Here is a 15728-nt window from a genome sequence, read left to right as displayed (position 1 = left end):
AAGAGGATTCAGCTGCGGCATCGGAGTGCCACCAGTGCAGAGCTTGCTCAGGAATGGCAGCAGGCAGGGACAGATTGATCAAAAACATCAGGGACAGATTGATCTTCTGCAGAAAGTATGGTGAATGGACTGCTGAGGACTGGGGCATAGTCATATTCTCCGATGAAGCCTCTTTCCGATTGTTTGGGGCATCTGGAAAAAGGCTTGTCCAGAGAAGAAAAGGTGAGCGCTACCATCAGTCCTGAGTCATGCCAACAGTAAAGCATCCTGAGACCATTCATGTGTGGGGTTGCTTCTCATCCAAGGGAGTGGGCTCACTCACAATTTTGCCCAAAAACACAGCCATGAATAAAGAATGGTACCAAAACACCCTCCAACAGCAACTTCTTCCAACAATCCAACAACAGTTTGGTGAAGAACAATGCATTTTCCAGCACGATGGAGCACCGTGCCATAAGGCAAAAGTGATAACTAAGTGGCTCGGGAACCAAAACGTTGACATTTTGGGTCAATGGCCTGGAAACTCCCCAGATCTTAATCCCATTGAGAACTTGTGGTCAATCCTCAAGAGGCGGGTGGACAAACAAAAACCCACTAATTCTGACAAACTCCAAGAAGTGATTATGAAAGAATGGGTTGCTATCAGTCAGGAATTGGCCCAGAAGTTGATTGAGAGCATGCCCAGTCGAATTGCAGAGGTCCTGAAAAAGAAGGGCCAACACTGCAAATACTGACTCTTTTCATAAATGTCATGTAATTGTCGATAAAAGCCTTTGAAACGTATGAAGTGCGTGTAATTATATTTCACTACATCACAGAAACAACTGAAACAAAGATCTAAAAGCATTTTAGCAGCAAACTTTGTGAAAACTAATATTTGTGTCATTCTCAAAACTTTTAGCCACGACTGTAGATTCCAATGCAAGTGCATTGGAGTCTATGATAATAGAAATCAGATGATTGATTTTTATAGTTCCCTATGGGAACTATAAAAAAGTGTAAAAAAAACAAAAAAAAAGGAAAAAATAATAATAATATTCAAATCACCCCCCTTTTCCCAAAATAAAAATAAAAGAACTAAAAAAATAAAAATAAAATACACATCATGGGTGTCGCGATGTGCGAAAACACCAATAGTATAAAAATATAAAAATATATTCCCCATACGGCAACAGCAAAACGGAAAAAAGCGTCCAAATGGCCGATTCGCCGTTTTTGGTCACTTCATTTTCTACAAAAAATTTAATAAAAAGTGATCAAAAAGTCATACACACTCCAGAATTGTATCAATGAAAATTTCAGGTCGCCCCGCAAAAAATTAGCCCCCATAAAGCTCCGTTCACATAATTACTAAAACGTTATAGGGGTCAAAATATGGCTACAAAAAAATAAAACAGATTTTTTTCCCCACTTTTTTTTTTTTTTTATCAAAACGCAAGTAAAAATACACATATAAGGTATCGCCAGATTCGTACTGACCTGTAGAATAAAAGTAACTGTTCAGTTTTATCGTACATCGAACGTCATAAATAAATAAAAACTTAAAACTGTGGTGGAATAGCTTTTTTTTTGCAATTTCACTCCATATGGAATTTTTTTCCCGCTTCCTACTACAGGAGGGAGAGGAAGCCAGACCCTCCCATCATGTGGATGCGCCACCCCCACCAGAGGTTGGCAAAGTGGTGGAGATGGAGGCGGAAACTGCGGGCCCCAGCTCAGGATGAGGAAGAGGAGGTCACCAACTCCCGCATGCAATACGCAGGATCTGTACTGAAGTTCTACGGCTGACCTACACTTTGGAACTCATTGGACAGCTAAGTAGTCTTGTTAAGCGATTGATCACCACTTTATATTGATCATAATATCATTGATTTCAACCTTGTAACATCACTTGGTATATTGGTCCCCTGATGATTTGGCGCAAGCCAAGGAAACGCGTCGGGACATCTTTGTTACAGCTGTTTATATTTTACTCCTTTCCCTTTCCTGATATACAGTACAGACCAAAAGTTTGGACACACCTTCTCATTCAAAGAGTTTTCTTTATTTTCATGACTATGAAAATTGTAGATTCACACTGAAGGCATCAAAACTATGAATTAACACATGTGGAATTATATACATAACAAAAAAGTGTGAAACAACTGAAAATATGTCATATTCTAGGTTCTTCAAAGTAGCCACCTTTTGCTTTGATTAATGCTTTGCGCACTCTTGGCATTCTCTTGATGAGCTTCAAGAGGTAGTCACCTGAAATGGTCTTCCAACAGTCTTGAAGGAGTTCCCAGAGATGCTTAGCACTTGTTGGCACTTTTGCCTTCACTCTGCGGTCCAGCTCACCCCAAACCATCTCGATTGGGTTCAGGTCCGGTGACTGTGGAGGCCAGGTCATCTGGCGCAGCACCCCATCACTCTCCTTCATTGTCTAATAGCCCTTACACAGCCTGAAGGTGTGTTTGGGGTCATTGTCCTGTTGAAAAATAAATGATGGTCCAACTAAACGCATACCGGATGGAATAGCATGCTGCTGCAAGATGCTGTGGTAGCCATGCTGGTTCAGTATGCCTTCAATTTTGAATAAATCCCCAACAGTGTCACCAGCAAAGCACCCCCACACCATCACACCTCCTCCTCCATGCTTCACGGTGGGAACCAGGCATGTAGAGTCCATCCATTCACCTTTTCTGCGCCGCACAAAGACACGGTGGTTGGAACCAAAGATCTCAAATTTGAACTCATCAGACCAAAGCACAGATTTCCACTGGTCTAATGTCCATTCCTTGTGTTCTTTAGCTCAAACAAGTCTCTTCTGCTTGTTGCCTGTCCTTAGCAGTGGTTTCCGAGAAGATATTCTACCATGAAGGCCTGATTCACACAGTCTCCTCTTAACAGTTGTTCTAGAGATGTGTCTGCTGCTAGAACTCTGTGTGGCATTGACCTGGTCTCTAATCTGAGCTGCTGTTAACCTGCGATTTCTGAGGCTTGTGACTCGGATGAACTTATCCTCTGCAGCAGAGGTGACTCTTGGTCTTCCTTTCCTGGGGCGGTCCGCATGTGAGCCAGTTTCTTTGTAGCGCTTGATGGTTTTTGTGACTGCACTTGGGGACACTTTCAAAGTTTTCCCAATTTTTCGGACTGACTGACCTTCATTTCTTAAAGTAATGATGGCCACTCGTTTTTCTTTACTTAGCTGCTTTTTTCTTGCCATAATACAAATTCTAACAGTCTATTCAGTAGGACTATCAGCTGTGTATCCACCTGACTTCTCCACAACGCAACTGATGGTCCCAACCCCATTTATAAGGCAAGAAATCCCACTTATTAAACCTGACAGGGCACACCTCTGAAGTGAAAACCATTTCAGGTGACTACCTCTTGAAGCTCATCAAGAGAATGCCAAGAGTGTGCAAAGCAGTAATCAAAGCAAAAGGTGGTGACTTTGAAGAACCTAGAATATGACATATTTTCTGTTGTTTCACACTTTTTTGTTATGTATATAATTCCACATGTGTTAATTCATAGTTTTGATGCCTTCAGTATGAATCTACAATTTTCATAGTCATGAAAATAAAGAAAACTTTTTGAACGAGAAGGTGTGTCCAAACTTTTGGTCTGTACTGTACCTTGATGAAGCTGGGCAATCACTGTCCTGTCTGGAGCAGGGAAAAATAGGGACATTGAGTGAGTAGGGTTTGAGGTTATTTATGGAGGGAGATATAGGGTCATAAACCCAGTACCTTGTCTCTCTAATACCTCTTTTCTATTCTTGTGTTCTTGTGACGAATCGTATATTGTGATATTTTTGTCACAGTCGGCATTCTCCCATGTATACCTGGTTGACTGTAGGTTACATCTCGTGTGGGAAGGCTGAATCATTTGTACTCTATTGATACTTTTAATCTTGGGCTCATATTTTTAGCAATCTATACATTAAATGTAAGTTTTAATATCAGTTACCTACCCTATATGATTTGTTCTAAATATGTGCACACAGCAATATGATTATGTATCCATAACATGTACATAAAAATTAAAAGTGCCAACAATGAGGGGACAACATAAAAAAATACTTCACACAATGCACTAATTTGCTCTTAATCTGAACTGCAAGTAATTTTTATATTTTTTTTATTTATCCTAACAGTAATTAAGAAAATAAATGCAAAAACTAAAAAAGCTGCCGCAGAAGCACCAAAAAGCAATCAAGGAGCTCCGGGAGCAGCAGGAGCTGAAAATTAAGGCGCTGCAGCGCAAGATGCGTGCGCAGCGCATGACATTTGTGCACAAGGTGCAAAAGTTGGATAAGCAGCACCGCACTGGGATGCAGGATGTACTAGACCTGCTGGACTAACTTAAAAAATTTATATAAACGCATGTTATTTTAGTAAAATTGTTGATAAATATTTTTTTCGTTTTTAAATATTGTTATGTTTTGGTGTAAATTTTTTTTTTTTTTACTTGTTTTATTGGAGTATAAAGGTGCAATAGTAATGTACATGACATTTTCCACGTGTCAATAAATCCAATAAATGAAAATACAAAGTCAACATACAAATTGACAAATTGACATAAAACAATCATAAGAAATAAAACATTTCGTGGTACATTATTCTTGATATAATTCCTCCTGGACGCAGCAGGGTTTCTGACAGTTACCATTACAATTCCTAAACAGTTTCACACTTGACATTTCAGGGACTTTATCACAGATGGCTATTGATTACATAAAGATTCTACATTTCCCATCAAAACCTACATATATATATATAGATATGAGATCTCATCGAGAATTTAACGTATTAGTGGACGCACACCACTCCCCCCACACTTTCTCACATTTCTGAGGGCACCCCCTGTGTATGTAGACTATTTTTTCTAGAGGAATAATCTGATTTACTGTCACGGGGTTCCGAAGGTGCACTCGGTCCCCCATTGCCCGCAGAACTGTTGCTTAGCTTTTGGAATGAGGTTCTGTGTTTGACCTCATTCCCAGGGCGGCTTTACTAGCTGGGTGGCTCCCTGCTCCTAGTCTGCCTTGAGCGCCAAGCTGATACACTCGGTGCTCGACTGGTTGGTCTGTCGGTCATGTGACGCTGGCCACGTCACATGACCCTCACTCCCCACTATAAATACAGGCAGCCTGCTGGCTACAGATTGCCTGTTAATTTCTAGGTTCCTGGCTATTTGTTGGACTACTGAATATTTACCTGATCCTGTTCCCTGACGATCCTCTGCCTGCTCCTCCTGTACTGCGCATACATCCTGGTATTGTGACCTCGGCTCCCACCTGACTACTCTCTTAGGACTCCTCTTGTACTTCGCTACTCTCCTGGTATTTGACCCCGGCTTCTCCTGACCATTCTTTGCTTAATCCGTTGTACTGCGTAGCTCTCTTGGTTTTGACCCGGTCCGTTCATGTTCCGTATTTTGTCTTGTCTGTCTTCCCTGCACATATCCTAAGTTAGGGACTGCCGTCCAGTTGTCCCCTGTCATCAGGACTCGTGAGGCAAGTAGGCAGGGCCAGGGGTGAGGGTGGAGCGCAGTGGTCACTACCCTTCCCCCTGTGTGTGTGTGGACGTGACCATTACATTTACTACCTGTTTCCAGTGGTGAACATTAGTCATTCTATCAGCCATCCATCTAAGGGGTATCGCCTTCCTAGCCAGGAATAAGGTTTCTTCCAGGAATAACCTGTGGTGATGAGACCACTGCTCCTCATCTATAATTCCCAACAAGCACATCTTAGGACAAAGGGGAACAGTTCCTGGCACTAAATCTGACAATAAGGATGTCACATCTCTCCAAAAACTTTGTATGAGTCTACACTCCCACATCATATGCCAGAAGTTGGCATTGGCCTGATGACATCTTAGGCAGTTATCGTTCTCCATTCTAAACAACCTACTAGGAGTAAGATAGCTTCTATGGAGTATATGTAGCTGTATCATCTTATTATTGACCGAGGGAGAAACTCTTGTAGGAGCTGCTAACGCCTCAGTCCATTCTGTCTCAGAAAGGGATGGAATGCAATTTCTCCACTTGTCTTCTACGGTCAGAGGGGACATGATCATTTTCATGGTTATGAGGTGTGTATAGATAGCCGATATGAGACCTCTAGGGCCTTGTGTGGACAGCACTCCAATCAGTGGATAGTTGGAGATTTTTCTAGAGCCTCTACCAAACTGCGTAGAAAGGGCATGTCTAATCTGTGGATACCTGAAGAACATGTGTCTTGGGATACCAGATTTATCCTGGATTTGAGAAAACGATCTCAAGGATCCTCCCACATATAGGTCCCCTAGGGTCAGTATCCCATGATCCCTCCACATCGCAGCGCCATCATGTCTACTCAAATGCTGAAACATTAAGATTTCCCAAAGGGGTATTGCGTCCGGCAGATCAGTATAAGATTTTAGTTTAGCTGCCTCCCAAACCTGATGTAGTAGAAGGGCTCTTCCGTGGAACAGACTAATATCTTCCAGTACTGGCCATAGGGAATGTATCTGGAGGAAGTCTTGCAGATAGAATTCCGCATTGGGGAGAGGCTGCGAGGAGACCAAAGTGGTGAGGTAGCGTAGCTGACCCGCTAGGAAGTACAGGAACAGGTCTGGGAGTGCCGCACCCCTCTGCAACTTAGGCCTCTGCAGAGTACGGAGCACCAATTTCCTTCTAGCCGCACCCCAAATGAAGGCGGACATCATAGAGTGAAGGCGGTCAAAGAACCTTCTCGGGACGGTCGTGCTAGCATGCTCCAATACATACAAGCCTTGGGAAGAAGGATCATCTTTATGAGTTTCAGACGCCCCATCAGTGAAATAGGAAGAGATTGCCACGCCGCAAATTTCTTAGTGAATATAGAGATTAAAGGCTCTGTGTTCAAAGTATATGCTAAGGAGGGATCTCTAGTTATTATGATACCTAGGTATTTAAACCGGTCTACCACTGGGAGATTGCAATATATCGTAGGCCAGCCCTCAGGCCTAAGAGGCATCAGAGCCAACTTGGACCAGTTAATATGCAATCCAGAGAAACGGACAAAAATTTCAATTACTCAATTGCTCTAGGTAGCGACTGTTCCGCCCTATCCATAAAAAGGATCAGATCGTCAGCGTATAACCCGACTCTGTCCTCTCTGCCACCTAAGGAGATTCCACTGTAGACCCCATCCTGCCTCAGTCTAAGTGCTAAATGCTCTATTGCGACTGCAAATAGGAGGGGTGACAGAGGGCACCCTTGCCTTGTTCCTCTGCCTAGTTCAAAGTGACCTGAGTGTGAGCCGTTCACTAGTATATTCGCTTTAGGCTGCTTATATAACATTTGTACCCACTGGGCAAATACCGGACCAAAACCAAAACATTTTAGTGCTTCCATTAGATACGGCCATTCCGCCGAGTCAAAGGCTTTGGCCGTGTCCAAAGAAGCCAGAACCCATGGCTTATCCAAGGCTTTATTTGTGTGATAACTTGCGCCCTCCTGATGTTATTGGATGTGGACCTTCCCGGTATGAATCCGGATTGATCCTGGTGTACAATAGATGCAACGACCCTGTTTAATCTACTTGCAATTATTTTCGTAAGAACCTTAAATTATGTTTTGGTGTAATTTTAAATGATATGGTTACAGTAAGGCCCCTTTAGTCCAGGGCAAACTCATCAGGACAGACAGCAGCATCAGCAGGTAAAGGTAACGGTTGAGTATAAGGCATACACATATCTCCACAAAACTCAGCAGGAACAGACAGCAGCAGGTTCTCAGCAGGAATGTATTCCCAGGAATGGTCCACTACCAGACCGGGGCAACACCTAAAATAAACTTAAACACCTCTGACAGCAGCAGGTAAATGGTAACACTGGAGTATAAGGCCAACACATAACAGCAGGTAAATGGAGGTACATTAGGCGGTCACAGGATAAAAATGTAACTGTCGGCCAGTACAGGCCCCAAAAATTAGCCAATAGGCATTCACCTGACAGCAAAGAACTTTGGATTCTGTGGCTGGAGGGACATTAGGCGGTCAGAGGATAAAAATTTAACTGTCGGCCAGTACAGGCCCCAAAAATTAGCCAATATGCATTCACCTAACAGCAAACAACTTTGTAGGATTTTGTGGCTGGAGAGACATTAGGCGGTCACAGGATGAAAATGTAACTGTCGGCCTGTATAGGCCACAAAAATTAGGCATTCACCTGACATAAAAGGTCTTTTATGCTGCTGTATAAACATAAGACAAGGACCATTCTTTTCTCTTAGTGATGGTGGATATGTGTGGGCTGGCATGAGGAAATTCAATTAAATGTGGTCGTTACAGGTGTTGAATTCCTCAGAGATCCATGCCTCATTAATTTTTTAGAAATGTGAGGTAGTCCACACTGTCGTGAGCTAGGCGAGTGCGCTTATTGGTCACGATCCCCACTGCTGCGCTGAACGTCCTTTCGGACAGGACACTCGACGAGGGGAAAGCCAAGAGTTCCAGGGCAAATTGTGCCAGCTCTGGCCACAGGTCAAGCCTGCACACCCAGTAGTCCAGGGGTTCCTCGCTTCTCAGAGCGTCCACATGGGCAGTTAACCCAATGTAGTTGGACACCTGTTGGTCTAGGTGTTCCCTGAAGCTGGATCCGGAGGGCGGCTGTCAATGGGTTGGCTGCAAGAATGATCTCCTATCTGAAGTGACCAACACATCTTCAAACCGCCCTCTTCTTGCAGGCGCGGTAGGATTGGTACCCGCACCTGTTTTGCTGTGGGTGGAACTTTCTCTGCCAGCACCCGCAACAGCAGAATGCTGAATCTCTCGCAGCAAGGCCTGGAAATGACGCATTCTGCCAACCCTCTGTGATGCTGGTAACATGTCCGCCATTTTGTGTTTGTACCGGGGGTCTAAGTATGTTGCCACCCAGTACTGGTCCTTGCCCTTTATGCTTTTTATACGGGGGTCCCTCTTCAAACACTGGAGCATGAAGGCCCCCATTTGCACTAAATTGGAAGCGGTGGAGCGCCCTGGCTCCTGCTCATCGCCCAGGAGAATGTCGTCCTCGGTCTCCTCCCCCCAGCCACGGACAACACCAGGGATCCCCAAAAAGTTTAAAGTCCCCCTCAAACCCTGCTCTTCTTGCTCCTCCTCCTCCTACTCCACCATCCTCCTCCTCCTCCTCTTCAGACTCCTGCTGACTTGTCTCAGATGGAGTAGCCCCCCCCCGGGACTTCATTCAGCATTGCGACTTCCTCATCTTCCTGCTCCTGCTTCTCGACGGTTTGATCAATGACCCGACGCAATGCACGCTCCAGATATAAGTTTGGTGATCTCATCAAATGGCCGCAAAAGTCTGCATGCGTCGTGCATGAGCAGCCACTGGCACAGTGAAAAGAAACCAAGCTCCCCAGAACCTGTCCTGCTGCAGAGTTCATACACGTATTCGTTAACAGCACGTTGCTATTGGAGCAGCCTATCAAGCATATACAAGGTGGAGTTCCAGCGCGTCGGGCTGTCACAAATCAGACATCTGATGGGCAAGTGGTGTCGCCGCTGAACATCAGCAAGGCGAGCCATGGCCGTGTAAGATCTTCTAAAATGGCCAGAGATTTTCCTGGCCTGCCGCAAGATGTCCTAGACCCGAGGTATTTGGCAACTAATCGCTGCATGACTAAGTTCAGGACGTGTGCCATGCATGGCACGTGTGTCATTTTGCCCTGTTTCAGCATGCTCAGCAGATTGGCACCGTTATCGCACACCACTTTACCAACTGTCAAATTGAGTAGGGTTAGCCACTGATCGGCCTGTGACCGCAGACCTGAAAGCAGTGCAGGACCGATGTGGCTCTTGGCTTCCAGGCACAACAGCTGCAGCACAGCATGGCAATGTCTCACCTGGCATGTCGAAAAGGTTCTGGGGAGCTTGGGGGGCGCAGCGGAAGAGGCGGTAGCAGTGGAAAAGGAGGAGTCACCGAAGAGGAGACGGAGGATGGAGTAGGAGAAGAAGAGGCAGGCCTGCATGCAATCCTTGGCGGTAACACCAAATCCACACGGAAGCCACGGGTTACATGCTTGACGGCCATCAGAAGGTTCACCCAGTGGGCAGTAAAAGTTATGTACCTTCCCTGCCCGTATTTGCTAGACCACGTGTCTGTGGTCAGATGTATCTTGGCACCAACACTGTGTGCCAGAAATATATTCACTTGCCTCTTAACGTAACCATATAGCTCTGGGGTGCCCTTCTGGGAGAAAAATCCTTCCGGGCACCTTCCATTCCGGTTTTCCAATGGCTACAAATTTTCTAAAGGCCTCTGAGTCCACCAGTTTATATGGCAGTAGTTGGTGGGCTAGCAGTTCTGACAAGCCAGCGGTCAGCCGTTGGGCAAGAGGGTTATCCAGCATCATCAGCTTTTAACGCTCAAACATTTGGGTGACGGAAGCCTGCCTTCTGCCAGATGAACGCTACGACAGCATGGTGGAAGATGGAGGGGATGAAAAATGGGAGGAGAGAGGAGAAGGAGAAGAGGCAGGAAGTGGAGCGCCGGGAGTGTGGCTTTGTGGGTTCTGACGGCGTTGCTCCCACTGGGATCGGTTATGGGAGTCCAGGTGCCTTCTTAAGGTGGTCGTCCCTAGGTGAGTGTTGGGCTTACCGCGACTTATGCGTTGACAGCACAGGCTGCAGATGGCAACAGTATTGTCAGCAGCAAACACGTTAAAAAAAGCCTACACTGCGGTGCCATATGCCGGCGTCCTGGGAGCAGCAGATGTGATCGTGCATGGTAGATGGCTCGCTCCAGATACATTTGCAGTCTGCTTTTTGCCTCCTGTGCCCTGCGAGCTCTGCCTGCTTCTAATCCCTCTCTGCTGCTCCGTCTCTCCTTCTGAACTCCAATCCTCTTCCTCTCTTGTGGGCACCCATGTGACGTCCATCGACACGTCATTATCTGACATTTGAGATCTCGGAGAAGGCCTCCTTGAGCTGATCTGGGTACTCTCATCATACCGCTGGGTGGCGGCTGTTGCTACCTCCTCTTCCTCATCCGATGTCAAGAATAGCGGCCCATCTGTAAGGTCTGGGAATGGATGGGAAAATAATTCCTCAAGTGGAGGGGCTGTTGTGGTGGTGGTGGTATATTTGGGGGTGCACACAGCAGAGAGTGAGGACGGTGCAGATACAGAGGATGAGAATGGTGCAGAAGTAATCGCGCCCTTTGAAGTAATCGCACGCGCCTTCTCTAACTTCCCACTTAGGCTCCAGCCTGGTGCACCTGCCCGACTGCTACCACCCCTGCGGAATGGCCTGCCTCTTTCTCTGCCTGTCATTTTCAAAATAACCCTGTGCCTGAGTTGCTAGAGAACATCATCAAGCCCATTAATCAGTATTTTGTGGAAGAAGGTATATCGCAAGCCTCAATCAATATTTGGTGGAAACAGGTATAGCAAACCCCTTAATTGGTATTTTGTGGAAGCAGGTATATCGTAGGCCCAATCAATATTTCGTATAAACAGCTATATCAAACCCCTTAATCATTATTTTGAGGAAGCAGGTATATCGCAGCCCTTAATCAATATTTGGTGGAAACAGGTATATCAAACCCCTTAATCGGTATTTTGTGGAAGTAGGTATATCGCAGGCCTCAATCAGTATTTTCTGGAAGCAAGTATATCGAACCCCTTAATCAGTATTTTGTGGAAGCAGGTATATCGCAGGCCTCAATGAATATTTGGTGGAAACAGGTATATCGAACCCCTTTATTGGTATTTTGTGGAAGCAGATATATTGTAGGCCCAATCAATATTTGGTGAAAACAGGTATATCGGTTCAATCAATATTTTGTGGAAGCAGGTATATCGCAGTCAATCCTCAATCAGTATTTTGTGGAAGCAGGTATATCAAACCCCTTAATCAGTATTTTGTGGAAGCAGGTATATCGCAGGCCTCAATGAATATTTAGTGGAAACGGGTATATCGAACCCTTTATTGGTATTTTGTGGAAGCAGATATATTGTAGGCCCAATCAATATTTGGTGAAAACAGGTATATCGAACCCCTTAATCAATATTTTGTGGAACCAGGTATATCGCAGTCCTCAATCAGTATTTTTTGGAAGCAGGTATATCAAACCCCTTAATCAGTAGTTTGTGAAAGCAGGTATATCGCACCCCTTTAATCAGAATTTGGTGGAAACAGGTATATCGAACCCCTTAATCTGTATTTTGTGGAAGCAGGTATATTGCAGGCCTCAATCAATATTTGGTGGAAACAGGTATATCGAACCCCTTAATCAGTATTTTATGGAAGCAGGTGTATCGAACCCCTTAATCAGTATTTTGTGAAAAGCAGGTATATCGCAGGCCTCAATCAATATTTGGTGGAAACAGATATAGCGAACCCCTTAATCAGTATTTTGTGGAAGCAGGTATATCGCAGGCCTCAATCAATATTTTGTGGAAGAAAGTATATCAAACCCCTTAATCACTATTGTGTGGTAGCTGGTATATCGCACCCCTCAATCAATATTTGGTGGAAACAGGTATATCGAACCCATTAATCAATATTTTGTGGAAGCAGGTATATCGCAGCCCTCAATCAGTATTTTTTGGAAACAGGTATATGAAACCCCTTAATCAGTATTTTGTGGAAGCAGGTATATCGCAACCCTCAATCAATATTTGGTGGAAACAGCTATATCAAATGCTCTTAATCGGTAATTTGTGGAAACAGGTATATTGTAGACCTTAATCAATATTTGGTAGAAATAGGTATAGCGAACCCCTTAATCAGTATTTTGTGGAAACAGGTATATCGCAGCCCTCAATAAGTATTTTGTGGAAGCAGGAATATTAAACCCCTTAATCAGTATTTTGTGGAAGCAGATATATCGCAGCCCTCAATCAGTATTTTGTGGAAGCAGGAATATCAAACCTCTTAATCAGTATTTTGTGGAAGCAGGTATATCGCAGGCCTCAATCAATATTTGGTGTAAACAGGTATATCGAACCCCTTAATCAATATTTTGTGGAACCAGGTATATCCTCCTGACCTCCTGACGAAGCCGCTGAGGTGAAACGCGCGTCGAGGTCTCGCGCTCAGGGTCTGTCATCCATCCACTCACCATGTCTTCAGGTACGTCCTGCGCTTAGTACAGCCTGGCATCCCCATACGGCACTTCCATATATATCCATAGTGGGTCCTGTATCTTCAGGTTTATCTCGCCACTTTTTTTTATATCTAGATAGTTACTCCAATTGAGGGTTTACTGTCATATTGGTCAGTGTTGTTGCCTATGTATTGTGGGATGTGTGGGATAGCTCATGGTCAACCAGGCACCTCCTCATGGGAGGGAATGACGTGATGACGTAGACAGAGTACGTCACGCTCTCCGCTCTCCCCACGGCTCGGCTATCCCGATACTAGGACCCTCCTGATCCTCCTGGCGTCTCTATGATGGTTTTCAGCCCTACGTTCTCTATGGCCGCGGGGGTATGTGCTGCTGCCTAGTCAGTGATTCCTCTCTATCCGCTTGCTGAGTGTGCCGCTTCTGCTGATCCTCCCCCCTCCTCTCTGCACCGCTGTGACTAATCGTTTTGACTAACCAACTAACTCTGCTGTGTTCACCTCGACTGATGGGCTGCTGGATGGGTTGTCGGACCTCACCTGGGAGCTCCGTCTGACCCCCCCTCCTACGTCTGACCTCCTTCCTCACCTTTGTGTTCCCCGGCGCTGCCGATCCTCTTCCCCTCCGTCCCGCGATCCTTGTGACTAATCTCGCTGTGACTGTGAGTAACTCCGTTGCGACTGTCAGGTTGCTGGACGGACCTTGCTTGGGGGTTTTGCCTGACTCCCCCGTTATATCTGACCTCCCCCCTGTGCCGATAGTTTTTGTGGATCCCTCTCCCCTCCTCCCCTGTACTGCTGGGACTAACCTTGTTGATTAAGTCTTGCTGAGATCACATCGGCTGACGGGCTTTTGGAAATTGCGATCTCCTCCCTTTGTTTGCTGTCTCCCCTATGCCCTCTCCCCTCGATACTAATTACTAAGCAAAATTGCTTTATCACTCCAGAAATACATTTAAGGGCTTAGTACTATTCACCCTCACTGTTAAGGGAAAAATTAAGGAAGCTATAAAAGTAAAAGCAAAATAAAAGATAGCTCTAGATATAAATAGAAAAGGAATAAAGAATAAAGTATAAAGCTGAAAAAAAAAAAAAAGAAAAAGGTGGGGAGAGGAAAAAAGGAAAAAAGAAGGAAAAAAATAAATAAGGGATAAAGGGGAGGAAAAGAAAAAAAAAAGGCGAATGAAATAAAACGAAGAAAAGAAGAAGAAAAGGGAGGAGAAAAAAGGAGGAGAGAAGAGAAAGGAGGGAAGGGGGACAAGAGGAGAGAAAGGCGAGGGGAAAGAAAAGAAAGAAAAAGAAAAAAAGAAAAAAGAAAAGAAAAGGAAAAAAAAAAAAAAGGAGAAGAAAGGAAAGAGAAAAAGAAGAAAAAAATAAATAAAAAATAAATAAATAAATAAATAACAATATAAAAGGAGAGAAAAAAAAAAGAAAAGGAAAAGAGGAAAGCCGTAAACAAAAGGAGGAAAAAGAAAGAAGAGGGGGAGAAAGAGTAACTTAGTAACATAGTACATAAGGCCGAAAAAAGACATTTGTCCATCCAGTTCGGCCTGTTATCCTGCAAGTTGATCCAGAGGAAGGCAAAAAAACCCTGTGAGGTAAAAGCCAATTTTCCTCACTTTAGGGGAATAAAAAATTCCTTCCCGACTCCAATCAGGCAATCAGAATAACTCCCTGGATCAACGACCCCTCTTTAGTAGCTATAGCCTGTAATATTATTACGCTCTAGAAACACATCCAGGCCCCTCTTGAATTCCTTTATTGTACTCACCATCACCACCTCCTCAGGCAGAGAGTTCCATAGTCTCACTGCTCTTACCGTAAAGAATCCTTTTCTATGTTTGTGTACAAACCTTCTTTCCTCCAAACGCAGATGATGTCCCCTCGTCACAGTCACAGTCCTGGGGATAAATAGATGATGGGATAGATCTCTGTACTGACCCCTGATATATTTATACATAGTAATTAGATCTCCCCTCAGTCGTCTTTTTTCTAACGTGAATAACCCTAATTTTGATAATCTTTCAGGGTACTGTAGTTGCCCCATTCCAGTTATTACTTTAGTTGCCCTCCTCTGGACCCTCTCCAGCTCTGCTATGTCTGCCTTGTTCACTGGAGCCCAGAACTGTACACAGTACTCCATGTGTGGTCTGACTAATGATTTGTAAAGTAGTAGGAATATGTTCTCATCACGGGCATCTATGCCCCTTTTGATGCAACCCATTATCTTATTGGCCTTGGCAGCAGCTGCCTGACACTGTTTTTTGCAGCTTAGTTTGCTGTTTATTAAAATTCCTAGATCCTTTTCCATGTCAGTGTTACCGAGTGTTTTACCATTTACTATGTACGGGTGACTTGCATTATTGCTTCCCATGTGCATAACCTTACATTTGTCAGTGTTAAACCTCATCTGCCACTTATCTGCCCAAGCCTCCAATCTATCCAGATCCCTCTGTAGTAGTATACTGTCCTCTTCAGTGTTAATTACTTTACACAGTTTAGTGTCATCTGCGAAAATTGATATTTTACTATGCAAGCCTTCTACAAGATCATTAATAAATATATTGAAGAGAATAGGGCCCAATACTGACCCCTGAGGTACTCCACTAGTGACAGTGACCCAATCTGAGTATGTACCGTTAAT

General features: G+C 44.4%; 1 long non-coding RNA gene across 1 annotated transcript; it reads right to left on the bottom strand.

Moving 5' to 3' along the window:
* Positions 1–2519: 2519 nt before the first annotated feature.
* On the bottom strand, positions 2520–15038 carry LOC120978898. The gene is made up of 3 exons (XR_005774203.1): positions 15026–15038; positions 9725–9728; positions 2520–2950 (listed from the first exon to the last, which is right to left on the bottom strand). It is a non-coding gene; the product is annotated as an uncharacterized LOC120978898 (long non-coding RNA).
* Between the last annotated feature and the right edge of the window lie 690 nt (positions 15039–15728).

This window comes from Bufo bufo, chromosome 9 (assembly GCF_905171765.1).
Source record: "Bufo bufo chromosome 9, aBufBuf1.1, whole genome shotgun sequence".
NCBI lineage: Eukaryota > Metazoa > Chordata > Amphibia > Anura > Bufonidae > Bufo > Bufo bufo.
The sequence above is the reverse complement of the archived record's forward strand: the minus strand, read 5'-3'. Positions and strand labels throughout refer to the sequence as shown.